The 19,424-nt window shown below is 47.9% G+C and overlaps 1 protein-coding gene and 2 non-coding genes across 3 annotated transcripts in view; all 3 read left to right on the top strand.

Moving 5' to 3' along the window:
• The window catches only part of EXT1 (exostosin glycosyltransferase 1), a 168,118-nt gene that overhangs the window by 114,171 nt on the left and 34,523 nt on the right, over positions 1–19,424 (top strand). The gene's annotated exons all lie outside the window — the stretch shown is intronic.
• MIR1467-2 (microRNA mir-1467-2) lies at positions 7,462–7,571 on the top strand. The gene is given in 1 exon segment (NR_105594.1): positions 7,462–7,571. It is a non-coding gene; the product is annotated as a microRNA mir-1467-2 (primary transcript).
• On the top strand, positions 7,462–7,571 carry MIR1467 (microRNA 1467). The gene has a single exon (NR_035033.2). It is a non-coding gene; the product is annotated as a microRNA 1467 (primary transcript).

Raw genomic sequence — 19,424 nt, 5'->3', positions numbered from 1 at the left:
GAATTGAGCCGTGTGAGCATGAGCCAGATTTTTCAGCCACTGACCAACCCAGTTATCTCCCAAAGTCCAAATAAAGCCTGTTACTTGCAGCGAACCATTTATGTGTGAAATAAATTGCTGCTTTGGTTCATTTCTCCCAACTAGTTTGCTTGCACCCTTCTTTCTAACCCATGCAGTCACATACTCTGGGCTCAGGCAGTGACTGATGGGGGAAAGCTGGAGTGCTGGGACTGTGCCACAAGCATGCACTGTGGCAGCTCAGCCTGGCTGAGTTCATAGAATCATAGAATCATAAAATGGCCTGGGTTGAAAAGGACCACGATGATCATCGAGTTTCAACCCCCCTGCTATGTGCAGGGTCGCCAACTACCAGACCAGGCTGCCCAGAGCCACATCCAGCCCGGCCTTGAATGCCTCCAGGGATGGGGCATCCACAACCTCCTTGGGTAACCTGTTCCAGTGTGTCACCACTCTCTGTGTGAAGGACTTCCTCCTAATATCTAACCTAAACCTCCCCTGTCTCAGTTTAAAACCATTCTCCCTTGTCCTATCACTATCCACCCTCGTAAACAGCCATTCCCTTCCTGTTTATATGCTCCCTTTAAGTACTGGAAGGCCACAATGAGGTCTTCCCGGAGCCTTCTTCAAGCTAAATAATCCCAGTTCCCTCAACCTTTCCTCATAGGAGAGGTGCTCCAGCCCTCTGATCATCTTAGTGGTCCCCCTCTGGACCCTCTTCAAGAGCTCCACGTCCTTCCTGTACTGGGAGCTCCAGACCTGGATGCAGTACTCCAGGTAGGGCCTCACAGGAGCTGAGTAGAGGGGGACAATCACCTCCCTCTCTCTGCTGGCCACTCCTCTTTTAATGCAGCCCAGAACACAGTTGGCCTTCTGGGCTGATAGTTGGCCTTCCAGGCTGAAGTTCTCTCTGGGAGAAGGGATCGAATCTCTTTTAATGCTTTCTGTAGCACCAGGCTGATATCCCAGGGCTTGAGCCTGGACAAACACTTGATGCCAGGTCTGCAGGAGCATTGAGATGCTGAATATTAGGCAGTATTCATGCTCTCCTTGGAGGGGAGTCTGTCTGGGAGCCAGGCCCTCCCGCAGCTGGGTTTTCGTGGTGTTTCACAGCACCATTTCCAGGTAATCCCAGGGACTGGCCATCCCCAATCTCTCACACTCAGCACAAGGTGATGCCATAGGGCTGAGCAGCAGAGCTGCCTGTGATGCCTTTCCTTGTGTCGAAAACTTTTCTCTCCAACCTTTTTAATTCTTCTTAATTGGTGCATTGCGAAAAGTCAAGTTGTTGGTGTTGAGCCTTTTTGTGGCATTTGTTTTTTCCTCTGAGAGAATGAAATGTCACGCGTCTCTGAACAGTCTCCCAGTCGCAACGTGAGGTGCCATCGTCTAGACACCAGCAAGCAGATCTTTATGAGGTGCTCCAGTCCCCAGCACGAGGGATGCTGCTGGGCAACACCCTGCCTCAGCTGCTTTGGGCAAGCGTAAAAGGAGCTGAACTGCAGCCATGCAGAAATGTGTCTTTTGAGCCATGCTCCTACATTTTCGGGTTGAATATTAGGAAAAACTTCTCCAAAAGAGTAGTAGGGCTGTGGCACAGGCTGCCAAGGGAGGTGGTGGAGTCACCATCGCTGGATATGTTAAGAACCGTGTAGATGTGGCACTGAGTGACATGTTTTAGTGGGCATGGTGGCAATGGGTTGGTAGGTGAAGTAGGATGACCTTAGAGGCCTTTTCCAGCCTTTATGATTCTATGATTTTTCTTGAGGCCTTCTTGCATCATTGTCATTTGTCACTTGGCATTTTCCAGCCAGTTGACCAGGTGAATGCTGATGGCAGAGTTGGGAGCGTAAGGCTCCTAAAATTCCTGTCCGTGGGGAGTACTGAAACATTCTGTACATTTTTCTGAAGGGGGTGGAAGGAATTAGGACAAGATCTTCCCTGCGTGAAAGAGGAAGCATGTGGCAGATGATTCAGAAGCTGTTTCTGGTACAGACAGATCATTTCCTTCGAGAAATCGTGCGATGGGAGCGTAAGGGCAGATTCTCTGGGGATTCTCAAAACATTCCAGTGAAAACCATAAGCTCTGAGTTGTGGGCTTTGGCCTGAGAACCGAACCCAGTGCACACTGAGACTCCACTGGAAGATGACCCTGCAGTCTGTTAAAAAACAAAAGCAAAACAACAAAATAAAACCAACAATAGAGAAAGAAAAACACACCCAGAACAAAGCATCTGCTACCAAGGGGCTGATGTAGACATTCCTGGCTTCACAAAGTGATGGAGTGATTCCTACCCTGATCGTAATCCCAAGGGCAAAGAAAAAACAAAAAATGCTCCTTATCTCTTTCTCTTCCAGAGTCCCAAAAGCTGTGAGTCTGTGTGAATTAAAACAGCCAGCAGTCCTGTAGGTAGTTTGTTATCCCCAAATACGGAGTCACTGTGCTGTGAGGATGGAGGAGCCATGCGTAGTTTCAGCCACACCATGGGATTTCCAGCCCCGATGGTGTTCCTGAGTTTCTTCTGCTCTGTCACCACTCCTTTCAAGTGTGGTTCCTGTAAAAACTTCCCACTGAGATATTTCAACATGAAGACTTCTGATCTCTTTGAAGGAAAATCTCCAGAAATAGACCTTGTAGGAACAGTTTTCCACTTCAAGAACAAAATCCTGCAAAAATCTTCTCATGCAGATTTGGGACCTAATTATTTTTTCTCACTCGTAGTTTTGCCACAGTGTGAATGACAAGTCCCCAAAACTCCGGCTTCACCCACTTGGTATTTTCTCCTTCCTTGGGGTTTCCCAGGAGAGCCAGCTGTGGGGCTGGGTGAGGCCCAGGGCCCCCAAGCCAAGCCCCTCGTTCATGTCCCAGCCTTCACCTGGCTGGGCAAGGACTTACAAGGGCAGTTTTATATACGAGTATCATGGAAATACCCAAAGCATTAGGCTGTGTGCTTGCTGGGAAAAGAGTGTTGTAAACAGAACGTTTCTTTTATTCTGCAACGTCTGAAAAGCAGAGCCCTTTGCTGGCCTGCATGGTTACTAACATATTGCGGTGGTTCAGATGAACAGACTGTGTTAGCTCCTCTGTGATAAATGCGTTGGTGGCCTCAGCTTCCCTTCATACTTCTGTATAGACAGATGTCCCCGTCATTCCATGTGTGTTCATTCATCTGTCCGGGCTTGGGGGCTGCAGCAGACACAGTGGTGTCCTGTGAGCCTAAGCTGCCGTGCAGCCTCTTACACCCTCTGTCCCAAGAGTGGAGATGGGTTTTGTCCTGTCAGCTTAGAGCCTGGATCCACCCTCAGTGATGCTTTGTCACTGCTGTTTGCAGCCCAGCAATCCTTGTAAGCATGAAAAGCTTTGTGCAGGTTCAAGTAGAAGCTGTGTTGGCTTACAGGAGGATGTCTAACTCTACCTGCAGCCCGAGGAGAAGGTGGGCATGGCAGTGAAGGCTTGGGAAATGGCTCTGCCAAAGCACTGATCTAGGGAGATTTCATAGAATCATAGAATGGCTTGCGTTGGAAGGGACTTAAAAGACAGCACAGTTTCAACCCCTCTCCCTTGAGCTGGGCTGCCACCCACCAGCTCAGGCTGCCCAGGGCCCCATCCAGCCTGGCCTTGAACACTTCCAGGGATGGGGCACCCCCAGCTTCTGAGGGCAACTGTGCCACTGCCTCACAACCCTCTGAGTAAAGAATTTTCCACTAACAGCTAACCTGAATCTCCTCTTCATTGGTTTGCCTCCAGCTCAGGAGTCTCATGCAGCTGGGTCTGTCTTTCCCCCATCTTGCCTGGGCGATGCCTTGCTTCCACTCTGCTGAAGCTGGTGTAGGAGGCAGGACACATGTAGAAGGTTCCTCAATACCAGAGGTACACAGAGCATTAGTGCCCCCCTCTCTGCTTGAATAAATAAAGACCTGCACTCTTTTGACACCCCCCCGCAGTATGTTTGAATTCAGTAAATAAACCATAGGCAGTCCCAGACAATTCAATTATAGACTGTCACTTAGCTTTAAATCACGGCTGCATGATTATAGGCAATGCCCTTTGGTGTTGTGACAATTTCAGACTTTTCCCCACCTTATTTTCCTCTCCCAGCAGCTAAAATGAAAATATTGAGCGAGTATCAAATAAGCTAAAGCTTGTCAGGGAGATCTGAGAGCGCATGCTGCCATTTGAGAGGCGAGCTGAAAACAGTACGCATATGAAATGTAGCGTCAGTGATAGACCCTGCTCGAGCAAGGTACCAAGTGTCATCTGCTTTGTATGAAAAATGTAGAAGAAATTGTGCTCTCCTTCTGGGATCGTCTGTATCAGGACAGTAATTTACTGTGGCTGACGTTAAGGCAGATGATGCTGAATATATTATAATAGCTTAAGCTGTCGCTAAAAGAGAAGCTGGTTTTGATCAACCTTTTGTAAGGTCTGCAGTTTTTGCTCCTTCAGCCATCGGTGGACGCTTCAGCAGGGCGCTAATGAGTAAACCAGAGAAGAGTTGTCTGATTGCTCAGTTTTAAAGTGGTGCATTATATGCACATGCGTGAATATGTGCAACTTACAGGACAAGAAAACCTCTAGGTGGGGAAAAACCCAACAGTCTCTTGTTGTTTGAGGGTTCGAAGGTCTTCAACCGCAGAGGTTCAAGGCAGAGGCTAGAAATAACTGCGATCCTTTATGAGGACATTTCGGTGGTTGGTTTGTGAAGTCACGAGAGTTTCGTTTTCAGTCCTGAGCGGTTTGAGGCAGCTCTGCCCGTCACCATCGCAGCGAGCAAATAACCAGCTGCACAGCTTAATTCTTTGGTTTGGATATGAGCGAAGATAAATACATTTAAAAGCTTTTGGGGGGAATAATTGGTCGTGTGGGACTGCGTGGACAGGTTCTGCTGACGTAACGAGCCATGATCGGAAACTCAAACAGTTCAACCCGCTGCCAAAGCCAGCCCGTGTGCTGCTGACCTCAGGGCTGAGCGTGTGCTTGTGTGTTCCACATACAGCTGTACAGGAAAAAAGCCCAAACAGCTGGTAAAGTATTAAATCTGGTTTCAGGTCCTTTGTCTGCTCTGCAGTCCTCTGACAACTTTTTTCCTTCCCTTGGGAGCTGCTCTTCTCCTGGGGTTTATCTCCGAGGGAAGACCCGGGGAAATAGGAGGCGGCAGCATCCAGTGTGGACAGCTGGAGGGTGTTCCCTTACCCACTGACTTGTATTTTGATGTTAATATCCACAAGGGGTGACTCCATGATTGCTTTCCCCAGGGCCACCTTCTTCCTTTCCTCTGGGCTGAGGTGCACCCTGGAAACGTGGAGTTTGTGCATCCCTGGCTCTCTGTGTGTTGAGTATAACAGAGCTGTGATACTCTCATTATCTACTGCTCATTCTTTCTCTGATCTCACAGAAGTTCCTGGCCTCAATTATATTTAGAGACAATTAGTTCCACAGCTTAATTATAAGCTGCAGCTTAAGAAAAAAATAAAAAAGTTTTAGGACTTTAAATCCGTCTTCTTTTTATTGGCTGATCTTATTGTTGCATTTTTTGCCTTTTTTGCATGGCTGGTTACTGTGTACTCCCCATCGGCCTGGCTCTGGTGTCCTTGCCGAGCTTCAGCACTTACTGTGACACTGTCTGAATCACTCTCCTTAGCTGCCTTTGGACCCAGATCACATTCTGGTTGGGTGCATTTGAGGCTGCATTAGCACTGTCACTTGTTGCACTGTTAAGCTCTTGGGGTCCTTCCCTACTCATTTATCTCACTCCTTTCATGTTTTTCTTGCCTTCTTCATGCTGCTAGAGAAGCTTCTGCTGAAGCACAGTCTGGTGCCCCATTAACGACTGGTCGTGGCCAATTACAAACATCATGCTGGGTTTGTATGGGCTCCTTGGCTGCATCGTGTTGAGCATATCCCATTGGGTGCATCTTGGCAGTGTTGAGAGCCCAAACGGCTCATAGCTCAGCCACTGACCTGTTCTGTGACGTGAGAGAAGTCCCTCATTTTTTAACATGTGACAGGCTTAACTCATCTCCCAGTATTGGACCGGCCCTACTTGTGTATATGTAAGCCTGGAACAACAGTAACTTGGTCTTAATTGACTGTGGTGGAACTGTAGAGTAATAAACTGTAATAAAATACTAAGTTGCTCGTCAAGCAAAGAAAACAGCTGTTAGGTATTAATGTCTTCCAGAGGTAATTCTGGGCCCAGTGTTTTCAGACAGAGTGTTTTTGTTTGTGCTGTACACTCATACAGTAACTCGGGAGGGGTTTTGGTGTTTTTGTTGTTGCTGGCTCTTTTTGCCAAGCACGACAGCACATCCCCTGCACTTGCAAGAAGGCCGAGCACGGCTGTGACTGATGCCATGCCACGGTGAACGATCCAGTCGCTCCAGTAGCTGGCAGAATTGGATCCAGCTGTTGTATTTGTACTCACACGACTGGAACCGGGGGGGAAAAAAAAGGCGTTTCAGTGCAGCAATCCAGAACAACGTATTAGCTTTTCTTCCCTTCAGACACATTCTGCACAAGTGCTGTCAATGGTGACTCGAGATTTCCCAGCAAAGAGCTTCCTGCTGCGGGAGGCGGATCCACGTGGTGGCTCTGCCCTCTCTGTAGGGGCATCCTTAGGGCTGAGATGAGTTGTGCCAGCCCTGCCTGTGGTTTATTTCTGTACCGAATGTCTCTCACAAGCTCAGCGGACATGGGGGCCTCCTGCAATATTCACGTTTCAGCACAAGGTGTGGTAGCTTGGTGTCGCTAATGTATTAACCGCAGCTTTACACCAAACATGCAAAAACAAATTAGAAATAGGGAAATACAAACACATTTTCTCATTAGAAGATATAAGTATGTGCTGACTGTAGTACAAATATAATTTTTATTCCATTTGTGTAACCTTTGGTATTTTAATGAAGTCCTGTTCCTGTGTGCAGCGTATGGTTCACTGTCAGATAATTTAACACTAAGAAAATCTGCCTTGAATAAATTAGAATATATTTGCAAATTAATTGGTTAATTAGATTTTAGACATCTCTTGAGGACAGGAGAGAAACAGATGTGTGCAAAAGCCACACAGATAGTTTGGGGATGAGTGTTTCTTGTAGGGTTTTATCACTCCGTTTTGTGAAAAACAGCCTTTCACTGGTGCCAAAGATGAAAACCCCTCTGCTTTAAATGCAGAACTTTACACTGTAATTTCTGTGGTGCTGCTGACCTTTCTTCTGGGACCACGGCAGGGCCGTTAGGACCTGTTAGCTGAGTGGCTGTGCTCACAACAGGCGTTGTGCCTCTTGAGTTTCTCTTTGCTTGCAACTGAAAGCATCTGCAGAGCCATGTGGAAACCCTCAGAGCCCGGCACTTGCCAAACCAGCTGCTCGGGGAAGGCAGGAGCTCGAAGCAGATCTAAGACCGATCCCAGGATTTAGAAGAGTGATCACTAAAGAAGGAAAGCTGGGACAGGACAGGTTGTTTTCTCAGCTACATCGGTGTAAATCAAGGGCAATTCTACTGAGGTTCACACCAGAGTAACTGGGATCAGAATCTGGCCACCATCGTCCACCTGACCTCGAAGCAGGGAATCAGCCCACTGGCCTTTATTCTCTCGTAAGCCCTCCTCACCTCATTACCAGATACATGAATTCAGTTGTGCTCGGTTTGGAAACTTGGAGCAATCAGACTGTAACAGCCAACTGACGATTAGTAAGAGTAATTAGAGATTCTGCAAGCGAAACTGGCGCTTGTGTATTGTTATTAACTTTGACCCCTGCAGAAGCTCTGATTAGATCTTGTTTGGAAATTGAGAGAATTCCAACTGTAAGAACCAGGATTGCTCCGGAGACTGAGTGGAAAAGGATTTTCAGCTTACACATGGTGCTGAGCTTCAGAGCAGCAGCAGAGGGTAGGTGACATTCCTTGCATCTGTTTTCACCCCTGCTGAAGTAGCCCCTCAGGCTCAGCCCAAGGCAGCAGGCTGACCGCTCAGTCCCTCTTGGAAGGTGGCCGGGGATCTTGTCACTTCCCATCTGCACTTTTATCTCAGGCATTGCAGTTTGGGTGCGTTCAGAGCTGCTCAGCAAAATCTCATTGTTAAAAGCAATATTTGCAGTGTGCAGCAAGGCAAGCAAGAGCCCATCTGTGTGCGTCATTGATCATTTTGCAAACAATCCTCAGGCTAAGCACAAACTCACCCTGCGCTGGCTGTTCGGGGTCACCATACAGACGTCAGAGGCAGAAGCGTTTTTCCTGCTGGTGTAACCTCTGTTTGGCACCCAAACCCTGATGCTGCTGGGAAGAGCCTCCGAGTAATGTTCTTTGTTTGACCTTGGTGTGTTTTTCTAAGCAGCAGACAGAACAAAGTAACAGCCTCTCTGCTGCCAGTGTGTGAAAACAGCAGCCAGATCTTTCAAGCTGTGCAGCCAGCGGGGTGAGGTGGCAGGGGATGCTCTCTGCTGTGCTGTCTCCCCTGGCTGAGAGCATCACAATAACCCACTGGGCTCACGTGCTCTCTTTTGGGCACTTGAAGACCAACATCGCATGTCCTAGAGCTGCTGCAAGATGCTGCATGCTTTCAGGGTTTGAAGGTGGCTTTTAGCTAGGCTCTCACAAACGAGCAGTAAAGTGCAAAAACTGACTTTGATGTAACTGCTAGTGTGGCTCAGCAGTGTGGAGATGAAAGCCAGGCTGTAGGCTGACGACCTGTCCTTTGTGACCCAAAGGGACCTGACCACTGCTGGACACCTGCCAGCCCAAGAGGATATCCCTGCGTGGTTTTTGGCCTTGCAATCCTACTCAACCAGAACACCCAGCTTGGCCTTCGCAGGCAGCTGCAGCCTCCAGCTCGAGGCTCCTGCTCCCACGCAGCGTCTGGCCATCCCCTGAGCCCACTCCGTCTTGACCTCAGCATTATCTCCTTATCTGCACATTGGGGATTATGGGGCTCTGCGCTGCTTGGAGGTTAAATTGGATGAGGCAGGTGCCAGCTTGCAGCAGGATCTGGCTGTATGGCCAGGGAAGCAGCATGGCACTGCCATGCCCAGGCTCTGTGCGCCAGCACATCCACCTCCATCCTGGGCTGCCTGCAGCCTGTCCTGAATGTGGGTGGAGCAGAGGTGCAGTAAGAATAATTAAAGTTGGAAAAGACCACTAAGGTCAACCTTAAAAGACCAACTAAAGTCCAACCTACAGATTTCTTGAAAACCTTCGGGGAGTGACTCTCCCCATCCCTGGGCAGACCCCAGGCAAGGGGAATGCTCCTCTTCAGCTGTGATAAATGCTAGCAAAGGACTCGTGGGTGGTTCCCCATAGCACTCATCTGCATGGGTAGTGGTCTGGTGACCATGTGCTGGTGTCCTTGGGCAGGATGAGTCTGCACATTTGTCAGGAGTCTGGGGATTGATAAGGTCAGAAAATACTGGCTGTAATAAAATGCACAGAAGAAAGGGTTAATGTCGTCACCACTCTGCCATAGCTCTTCTGTGGAGCTTTTGTCACATCTCTCATTCAGGCCCTGTTTGCTGAGTCTCTGACATCTGTGTCAGCAATGGGACAGACAGTAAAGTCATGTGTCACTGCAAAAGCTTCAGTTTTTCCAAATTCCTTCCAAGCTCTCCCGTGACTATCTCGGGGAATCTGCTGAGGCAGCAGTTGCACTCTCCTTCCCCGCACGGTGTGTCGGCCACTGGGCCACTGCAGGACTGCACTGGGCTTGCAAGGCACGCTGGGCTGAGCAAGGCAAGGAGGCCCTGTAAACCATATCCAGCTCCACACTGTGCCTTGGGCATGGTGCCTCCTCCCCTGGTCAGCTTTCTGCCAGAGACAGGGCTCCTCGACAGGGCAAGAGGGGAGCACAGCTTGAGAGAGAAGGGTGCTGAGGCCTGATGGCAGCCTGCAGGCCTCCACCCCTCTGAGCATGGGGCGGCTGAAGCCAGGCCGGGATCTGCCCTTCTGCTCTTCTCCTACAGTCCTCCTCTGCTGGAGCCTTGCTCCCTCTGTGAGGAGAAAATACTTTTAAACAGAACTGCTTGCTGCAAAGGATAATAAATGCCAATATTTCCGAGTAAATTATAGAGGACTTGGTGCATTTCAGTGGAAAAGCTGGCTGCGTTACCAAACAGAGATCATAAACCTTTGAAAGATGCAGGGAGGAGAAAGCAAAATATTCCGCATAAGGAAAATGTGATTGTCGTAATGACTTTGCTAATCCCTGGGCTTCTAGGTTTATCCATTCTTGTTTCCAGTATCTGCAGATGAGCCCCGGAGGGTTTCAGTAATCCATTAAAAAGAGCATTTTAAAATTTCCACCTAGCCGTCAGATTTTCTTGTTTGTTTTTTCTTCCTTCTTCCCTGTAAACGCATGAACGGCACAGTTAATTTTACCAAAATGGTCACTGAAGAGTGGATCTGTTCATTTGGTACTCCGGTCCCGATGGTCATCCATGTGGAGCAGTCCTTTGGAGAGCTTTTTCAGAATGGCACAAACTTGAGACCTGTAGACACTGCTCTCCAAACAGTGATGGGTACATCTGGACTGTCCTTTCATCAGAGAAACCATTCTTGAGTAACTTGAATGCATTGGTCTGAAGGAGCAGAGATTCTGGAGGTTTTTTGTTATTGAGTTCAGTCTACTAATGTTTAGTAGAGTGAGCTAACGCCATGCAGGGGTTGCTTATCAGAAGCTGCTGTCCCTTTTTATGTCCCCACACGTTTCAGTAGTAATCTAATTTGATGACGTTTGCATGCTAAAATATTGGAAGCAGAGGTTTGGTGCTCTGGACAGCGAGAAGGCAAAAGATATTAGAAGCTTTTACAGAAAACGGAAGGCCAGATGGACCACGAGATTACTTTGTCTGATCTCCTGCACATCACAGCCATTCTGGGTCACCCGGTTTACCCCCGGTACTGAATGCAGAGTGGGGTTGAGCTGTGCGTGTCCTCCGGGAAGGCAGTCCCTGCCCATCCGAGGAGCTCTGTGCGTGGAAAAGCCACCAGGAGCTGGGATGCGGGGACAGATTTCTATTGATGTTTGTTTCGCGGTTAACTTCCACCTCCTGATTGGTGTTGTGCCCTTTCTTGGCAGGTTGAAGAACTCTCATCTCCTCTCTCTCCCTGTAGAGACACTCAGTGCTGAAATCAAGCGGCTTCTTACTCTTCTCTCTGATAAGCTGAACAAGCATAGGTCTTTAAGTCTCTCTGAGCAAGGCATGTACTGCAGTCCCTTAAACAATCTTTCTGTACCTGTTCTCTGTCTTCATTTTTTCAGCATCCTTTAAGGTGCAGGGTGTTAGCACTGAATGTTGTCTGGCGTGTCTGTCTCACCAGCTCTGGTTACACAGGGAATGTCTTCCCTGTACTTGGTGGTTGATGTGTATAAGGTTTCGTTTGCTCCCGTCTAACCGCCTTGAGTAGCTTGTCTGTGGTGACCCTGTAACCCTTTTCAGAATTGCTACTTTCTGAAGTAGAATGCCTTGTTTCAGATGCCAAGCACTACAGAGCATTTTGGTTTACTGCATTTTATCGTCCCTTAAACTATCTATGCAAGATGTCTGTCTGCGCTTCATGAGGATGCCTAAAAACTCCTGCTCCAGGTCGGCACATTTTTAGCCTCCGATGTTGGCGGAAATTCCTGACTTGCCCAGCACTGCTAGAGGAAGGCGCCTGTATCAAAAACCATCTGGAGTCTGCAAGAGGGAGCTGAGGGAGAGCAGCTGCTGGGAAGTTTGCAGAGCGAGCTGGTGGGCTCGCCTGTCCCCCAGGGGACACGGCACACAGTGCCCAGACTCAGCAGGGAATTGGCAGCCTGCTCAGCAGCCAGAGCGGGGTGCCACAGGTACTGCTTACAGGAGGTAGTAAGCCAGCGTTACCCAGTGTAAAAGCCTCCTTTGTGGCTATCTCTGTTCCTACTCTGTGCTTATCTCCAGAAGGTTCAAAAAAAAAAAGGAAATAGGCTCATATTCCAGATTTTAAAATTAATATCAGAATTAACACACCTGAATAAAAAAGAAGTTGCGTGTCATCACTTGGCCTCTGCTATAGTCAGCATCGTGAGGGCAAGTATTTCCTTCCATCTGCTAGCTGTTAGCACTTGGCCGAAGAGATGTCATTCCTTGGACTAATCTGATCACTGCTGGCATCCCATCCTAAGCCTTTTTGTCTGGCCTGTCATGTTTTCCTTGGCAAGCCACAAAGTGCACCAGAGCACAGGACCCTCCGACTTGTGCACTTCCACACCAATGCCTCTCTGCTTCCATTGGTCCTTGTGACTGGTGTGCTTGAGGAGGAATAAAGAGGCAGTGCGGTGCAGGGAGCATATAGAGAGCTAAGGAGTTTGGGCAGGCGGTGCTGGGCCTGCACCACATACATCCCAGCAGGGCTGGTGTAGGTGCCTGGCTGTATCCCGGCTTCGATGAAAGCTTTATTTGGGGTAGAGGCTCCTCCCTTTGAAAGAGGGAGGCCTTTCATGTCTGTGCAATCTAATAAATAATTCTGGGGCAACTGAATTTGTTGCTTTCTTTAAAGAAGCATAATTATTTTAAAATGACAAACTAGTCCCTTTGTTGATAAATGTTTCATATCTTTGCAGCTATGCCTGAATAGTTTGTATAAATAATGTATTAGCTTGCAAACAGACATAGCGTGTTCACGCATACACTGCCCACTGGGGCAGGAATGCTAAAGCCTAAAGCAGATGATCCAGCACAGTGCTGGGTGCTGAGCACAGGAACAGGCAGCGATGTGGAGTGAGAAACATGGGCTGGGTCTGAGCAGACTGAGCTGCCTCACACCGCACTGATGCACTGAGGATGCAGATGTCAGCAGCCAGGTATTCACCGTGAGCAGGTATGTGGCCTCCCAGGGACTCTACAAGGCAAATGGAAGGCAGTACACAGAACTGGGGAACCATCCAGTTTAGACAGTGCTTGGCACGTGATTCTGTGGACTGGTTTTTAAAAAAGACTTCCCTCTCTCTCCTTCAAAGTGAGTTTTGCAGCTTTTTTTAGTTGGCTATTCCTCTGACTCTACCCTCCATGTGGTGCCTTGTTTTGAAAAAGAGATTTTGAGAAATAATAGGTGGTGATAAGAAATTTTTGTGTCAGGTCAGGGTCAGGCGAGAGAAGAAGGATAGGCATGTACATTGCTGGTTTCCAGATGCAAATCCACTGTAGAAGTATATACGTGTAAGTGTGCTTGCATGTGCATGTGGCATTTTCAGACAGTGGTCGTGCATGCCCAAGCTGGGGACCCTGAAGTCCCACGTGCCACCATTGGGAGTGTGACTGAGACCCTCTCCAGCTGTGCTAACTGGAATAAAGTTGCTCTGATCTGGTGTAATGTCAATTGAGGACCACTGAGGTTGCATAAACAACCCAATGAGAAGTCAAAACAGCCTAACAAAGGCCATCTGCAGTTCTCCAGGTGTGCTGAATTGGGTGCAGATTGCACTTTGCTCTGGCTCAGGAGGGAGAGAAGAGTCCTGCTCCGAAGGGGACCTGATGATGCAGAGGTGTGAAGGGATTGTGTTCTTCTCCTTGCTGCCTTTTGTGCTGAGTAGAGCAAATAGTAGAAAGCTTACCTTTTGATTGACTAAGTCAGCAGAAATGAGAGCACAGAGGAGGAGCGGCTCTGCTGAGTGACGTATCATATTGTGGCTCCGCTGAGGAGCACAGCCCTGGTTCTTAACATGGCCCAATTTAGCGCCGTGTTAATGGTGCCCGGGACAGGAATGGGAGCCACCACTGAAAAACAACTGTCGGTGCATTTGTATTTCTCTTCCTGCTTTCTCTCTGCTAGAAAATGAAGATTATTTTAGTAGTCACTGTTGACTGCAATAAGAAATAAACTTGCTGACTTTACTGCCCTTCTGTGGTTTGCACTCCGGTACGGATTTATTGCAGAAGTTGTTGCTCATTAAGTTCAGGAGATCAGGGCCTGCTGTCCACTGCTGGAAACCCCCCTGGGCTGTAGCAGTGCTGGGATTTTACCCTAAATTTCAGTGCTGCAAAATTTAAATGCATGGAATTTTCTTTTTGTTCCTAGTTAAAGGCCTAGTCCTATTTCTGAGGTCTTTTTGCCTCATTTACAAAAAGAGAAATAAAATACTCTGAGACCCTGAGATAAAGGCAGGTATGAGAACTAATAAACAACCTAAATGCTGAAGGATCTGCACGTGTTGTGGTGTTACCACTCGTGGGGACTAAGCTGCATCTGACTGAGTAAAAATAACTCACTTCTCTGTTTCATTCAAATCTGTTCCGTGGATTTGCTGAACTAATTTTTCCTCCAAGCATGGTCACATTTTGGGTCATCGTTCCTGGACAACGTGGGGCTCTGCCAGCAGTTCCTGTGCAGAGTTCCTCTTTTGTTTTGGGGGGGGGGCGGGAAATAAATCTAGTCATTCATAGAAATGAAATCCTGCATAATTAGAGCCAGTATTACACATCGTCTTTGCTTTCCATTTTTAGATGCTGCATCTAGAGGACTATAACTTTTAAAGATGCCAACAAGCCACTTAGGAGCTCGATAGCCATAATGGGAAAATCTGTGGAGCTGAATAGGAAATGATAAGCTTCATACAGACTATTTTAAATCGTTTGGTAAAGGGCTCAGCCAGACGTTCAAAGCGAGAATAGAAACGATAGCCTCTTCTAATTCAGTCCTCAGCAGTTTGTGCTCTGTGCTATCCTGCTGGGCCTGTCCAGGCCCTACAGGAGCTGCACAGAGATGCTCTTCGTGTCACAGTCAGGAGACCGCTGGGTCTGGTTGCTGCACTGTGGTGTAAATGGGTGCTGAGCACTGGTTTTATCCATATTTATCTATGCAGGGCATGTCAGTCTGGTCAGCCATTTCCGACTTAGTTAAAACACTCGGTAACCCAAGATACTCAAGCATGAAACTCTAGAAAACTGATCCTCTTCAGCATTTTTTTTTTTTACCGCAAGTTTTCAATAAAGAGCTATTTAAAAATGATTAAGAGAGATTTGGAAGCCTTTCTTTTGACAGGCAGTGGGGAATGGTTGGCTTTGCAGCCTGCAGGTGCTGGCGGGTGAGAGGTCTCACAATGCGCCTTTCTTTTCTCTGTGCTTGGAGGCTCGCAGGTATGTCCACTAATCTCAAAGCTGGACTGAGTGGCAGATGAGCGAAAATTTGTTTCTTTGTTCTGAAAATGCGGGATGAATTTTTCTTTGTTTGGGTCTTTAATCCTAACCGATGCTTTAATAAATACGATTCCAGTAGTAGGCATTTTTCTTTTCTTCTTCCTTTGTTTTCTTTTTAAGTTCGAGAAGAAATCAGTAAGAAAACTGGCTTTGCAGTGCCAAGTGACTGGAATGTCAGAGCATTTGAGGTCAGGTATTGGGCCAGCTGGCACTATTTGGGGCGAGTGGTTGATGCCACTTCACTGGTAGAAGGCTGAAGCCTAATAAATTCACTCTGAAAAAGAATGTGGTATCTCTGATTTTAAAAATGAGCTCTCTGTTCAGCTTAATTCTGCATGTTTCTGTACTAAATGCTGGGGATGGCTTAGCAGAAGCCTAACCTGAAGCCGAGGTTAGGAGATGTCTGATCTCTCCCCACAGTGCACATTCCTGTGCCACTGCTCTTTGCCAGCTTCCCTGTCAGGGGGATGGAAGGGCGGCTTTGTTCTCCCACCAACATGACGAGGTGCTTTATATTCAAATATTCAAAAATTCAAGTATTCAAAAAGGACTTTGTGATCTCCAGAGAAATGGCAACGTCGAGGCACGTAACGATACGAAGTGTAGTTTATTGTTAAAAGAATTCTGTCAAAAGGAATCTGCCTTCCTGATGTCACCTTACGAGGCGGAGGATCTGGGCAGGTTGGACTTGTCTTCACCTTGTCCAGCAGCTTAGAGTCATAGAATGGCTTAGGTTGGAAGGGACCTCCTAAATACCACCTAGTTCTGACCCTCTGCTGTGGGGCAGGGCACTTCCCACTAAATCAGGATGCCCAGGATTGGGCTGTGACATGCTATGGACGCATTGGAGCACATTTGTTAAATAAGCAATTATCCTTAAACGCAAAGTGATGTTGGTGAGAAAACTTGTACCCCTACATAAAACTGCTTGCCCCAGGTGGTGTGAGCCCTGCGCTGCCAACCAGCTTTGGCGGGCTGAACCTTGTGCATGCTTTGCACGAGCTATAGAGATTTACAGTGCCTTCTGCATATATATTTAGATGAAGTGTCTCATGGTAAAAAATCGTTAAAACGCTTTGTATTTGTTAGGTTGTACACCGATGTTAACACCTCGTGGATCCCAGTGTTTCTGTGCAGGACATGGAAGTGAGCTGAATACAAGTGTGATGCTATTGAAGACTTTAAAGATGATTTAGATTTCAATGGCTACTGTCCATCCTAACTGCAACAAAGCTCCCTTGTCAGTACATTAAGCTATGCTTGCCTGTTCTTCTCGGTTAATCCAGCCTTCTGAACTAAAGGAGATGCTGGCACACTTCCTTGCATAGAAAGGAGAAAGCATTTGTACCTTGACATGAGTTGCTCAACGTTTGCAAAGTTTTGTGCCCGTTGCTGTTTCAGGCAGAGTTTTGCAGCAGCTTTGTGAATATTGCAGCATTTTCAGTCCCAGCCCATGCCCATAATTGGACTCAGCCATTACCTGTGCACCCAGAGCACCGCTCGTGCACGCTGTCACTGTTCTTTGACTGTAGCATCCCTTCTGCAGCCAGGGCAGCATGGCTGGCTGCATCTGCGGTAATGAGCCAGGCTGAAAGAAGTACTCCAATGGCTGCCTGTCAGCGCTTGGCAAGAAAATCCTTTTTATGTTAGTTTCAAGGTCGTCAGATATCATTATAGCCAAGTATTAAAAATTTCAAAGAAAGGAGGCAGTGTGTTTGATTTATAGAATAATTATCTAGCTTTAGCTCTAACTTGGCTTTGGCAATGGTTTTGCAAGCACTCGAAAATTAAATCCATTTTTTATGGCACTACAAGGTATTATCTCACAGCAAATGATAATTAAACACCTGTGAAATCAATTAGCCCTTTAAGCAGGAAAAAAAAAAAAGTTTTCCAATTATGTTTTTGCACCTCCAAACTTTCTAATTCCAGAACCAGTCCTTGCAGAGAGGGAAATGAACTGTCAGCCAGTAGCCCGTTAACCAGCAGCAAGATCACCTGAAAGCATCGTGCGGCTGTAAATCCCAGAGCAAGCAGATCATGGCGACGGCACCCTTCCAGGCAGGGTGTGTGAGCCTCTGGAGCTCCGAGTCGGGCAGCTATCTGTCTGACACACAGCTGAGCTGTCAGGTTTCCTACAAAGACAGTTACTCACTTGGTATTTCCAATGCCAAGTTTTACTTGACAGTTTATTTAAAAGCCAACATGCCTTAATGGAAACCAAGCAACGAGACGCCCCTTGTGACAAAGTGGGTTTCTTTTCAGCCTCTCAAGCCAATAGTTCAGAACCATCTGCATTAAGAATTCGCCCATGGAAAACTGGCCAATTGGTTAATGGCTGAAACTTAATATATTGGAAAACTAGGGAACGCTCTGCCATTTAGCCTTGTGTTATAAGTGTTTCATATCTGGCTTTGTCATAGCACTTGCGCCGATCCAGATTCTTTTGGAAGATGCATTGTGCATCCGTGGCTTCACAGATTCAGGGAAGGAGCCCTGGACATACTTGGTAAAGTGCCATAGCAATTTTTGGCTCGGGAAGGAAAAAAAAATCTCTACTCCCATCTGACATCTACAGTGGTATGCAGTGATACTCCCTGCCAAGATGAGCTCCAGCATCTTCCAAAAGATGGATTACATGTGGCACTGTTAAAATAGATACTGCTGGGCTGAGGCCATTGCATTTGTTTCAGTTTCTGCTGCTGTATTCCCCTCCATCTGACTTCTGATGGAGGCACTGTAGGGCAGGCTTGCAGCACGTGCTGTGTCACCAGAGGGGCGGGAGGCAGCAGGGATGCTGGTGGTGGCATTCCCAGGGCCTGGCCCGGCTGCTGGAAGAGCCAACACACATCTGTCCTTCAGGTTTCCCTGCCGGTGGTGGTGTCCCATATCAGCATTCAGAGGACTGAGTCAGGAAAGACATGCGCTGCTTTGCGAAGTACGATAGATAAGAGCTGTTATGTCTGAGCAGCCGGACACGAGTGCTGGTCTTAACAGCCTGCCACCTTTTTAGCCCTCTTTTCCCTCAGTGGTGATGACGGCGTTACTTTGGGAAAGAAAAAACAGTTTGTTCTAAAACTGGTAGTGCGAATGTTTCCCAGGGTAGTTTATGGGAGCTCAGTGACATGGGGGAATGCTTAAGCTGTGCGGAGGAATGTGTGGCATGGCTGAGTCACCGAGGAGCCGCCGGCTGAGCTCCTGGGATGACGGGAAGTGGGAATCCCAGGCAGCTCGACCTCATGCTGATGGATGGGGTCGGCCCATCAGAAAGCAAAAGAAGGGGATGGAGAAGTGAGCACTGCAGGAGTGTGGTGCTGGGCGGCATTTCGCCTGTCTGCTAACGGCCCACGCGGCATTGCGGTGTTCACACCTGTGTGATAGATGGGGCCGTCCGCGTTTTCCCAGCTATGGGTGGGAGCAGGGAGGGGATTTTCAATTAAAGTGTGAATACATTAGAATTGATTACAAATAGAGCTATTTGTTTATGCTGCCTAAAAAAGTATTAGCTGTGAGCGTGGTGCGCTTAATCATTGTGGAAGGAAACCTGAAAGTTAATAAAGCACAGTGCCCATCCTTACAGAGGGATGTGAGCTTTGGGTTAGTTCTGCAGCTATTTTAGTTTTAGAACTGTAACTCTCATTTTAAAAGCATGTATGTTTTGGATTGTACTGTGTTTGAATGGTGCAGCGAAGGCCCCATGTGAGCCATCCCCCACACGGGCACAGAATGCCACCACAGCGCAGACGTGTGGAAACAGGTTGTGCTGGAGCAGTAAGTGTGGCCACTGCCAACGCTGTCCTCAAGGCAAAAATACAGGAGATTTCTGGAAATAAATGCCCTGTTGGTCATCCCATTTCTCAGGTGTGGGCCCCAGACCCATTGCCGTGTGCCAGTGGGGCCTGTGGTTGTGTGGAGCCATCCCCAGGAGCCGGAAGCTGTGGCCTGGGAGGATCCACAGCAGCGCAGCCAAACCTCCCCATGGCCCTCAAGTGTTGCTGGCTGATCGGTGTGAGTGGTTCTGGGAACAGAACTGGAGAGAAGAAGAGAAGGCTCTGGAAGAGCCTCCTTGAACCTTGGCTGTTTTCTCTGGTCCTTAAGCCCCCCTGCCAGCAGTGAAGGAGTGGTAGGAGCTCATTGCCTCCTGGAGGTCTCGCTGGGATCAGTTACTGAAGATGGAAGTGAAACGAAGCCCAGTGGGTGCGATGCTGTCAACAGTGGGACCAGAGCAGCCCCAAAGGAAGGAGCATCCTGCTGCCCTGCGGCAG

Source organism: Gallus gallus, chromosome 2 (assembly GCF_016699485.2).
Source record: "Gallus gallus isolate bGalGal1 chromosome 2, bGalGal1.mat.broiler.GRCg7b, whole genome shotgun sequence".
Classification (NCBI taxonomy): domain Eukaryota; kingdom Metazoa; phylum Chordata; class Aves; order Galliformes; family Phasianidae; genus Gallus; species Gallus gallus.
Note: the sequence above shows the minus strand (reverse complement) of the source record. Positions and strands in the feature narration are given on the sequence as shown.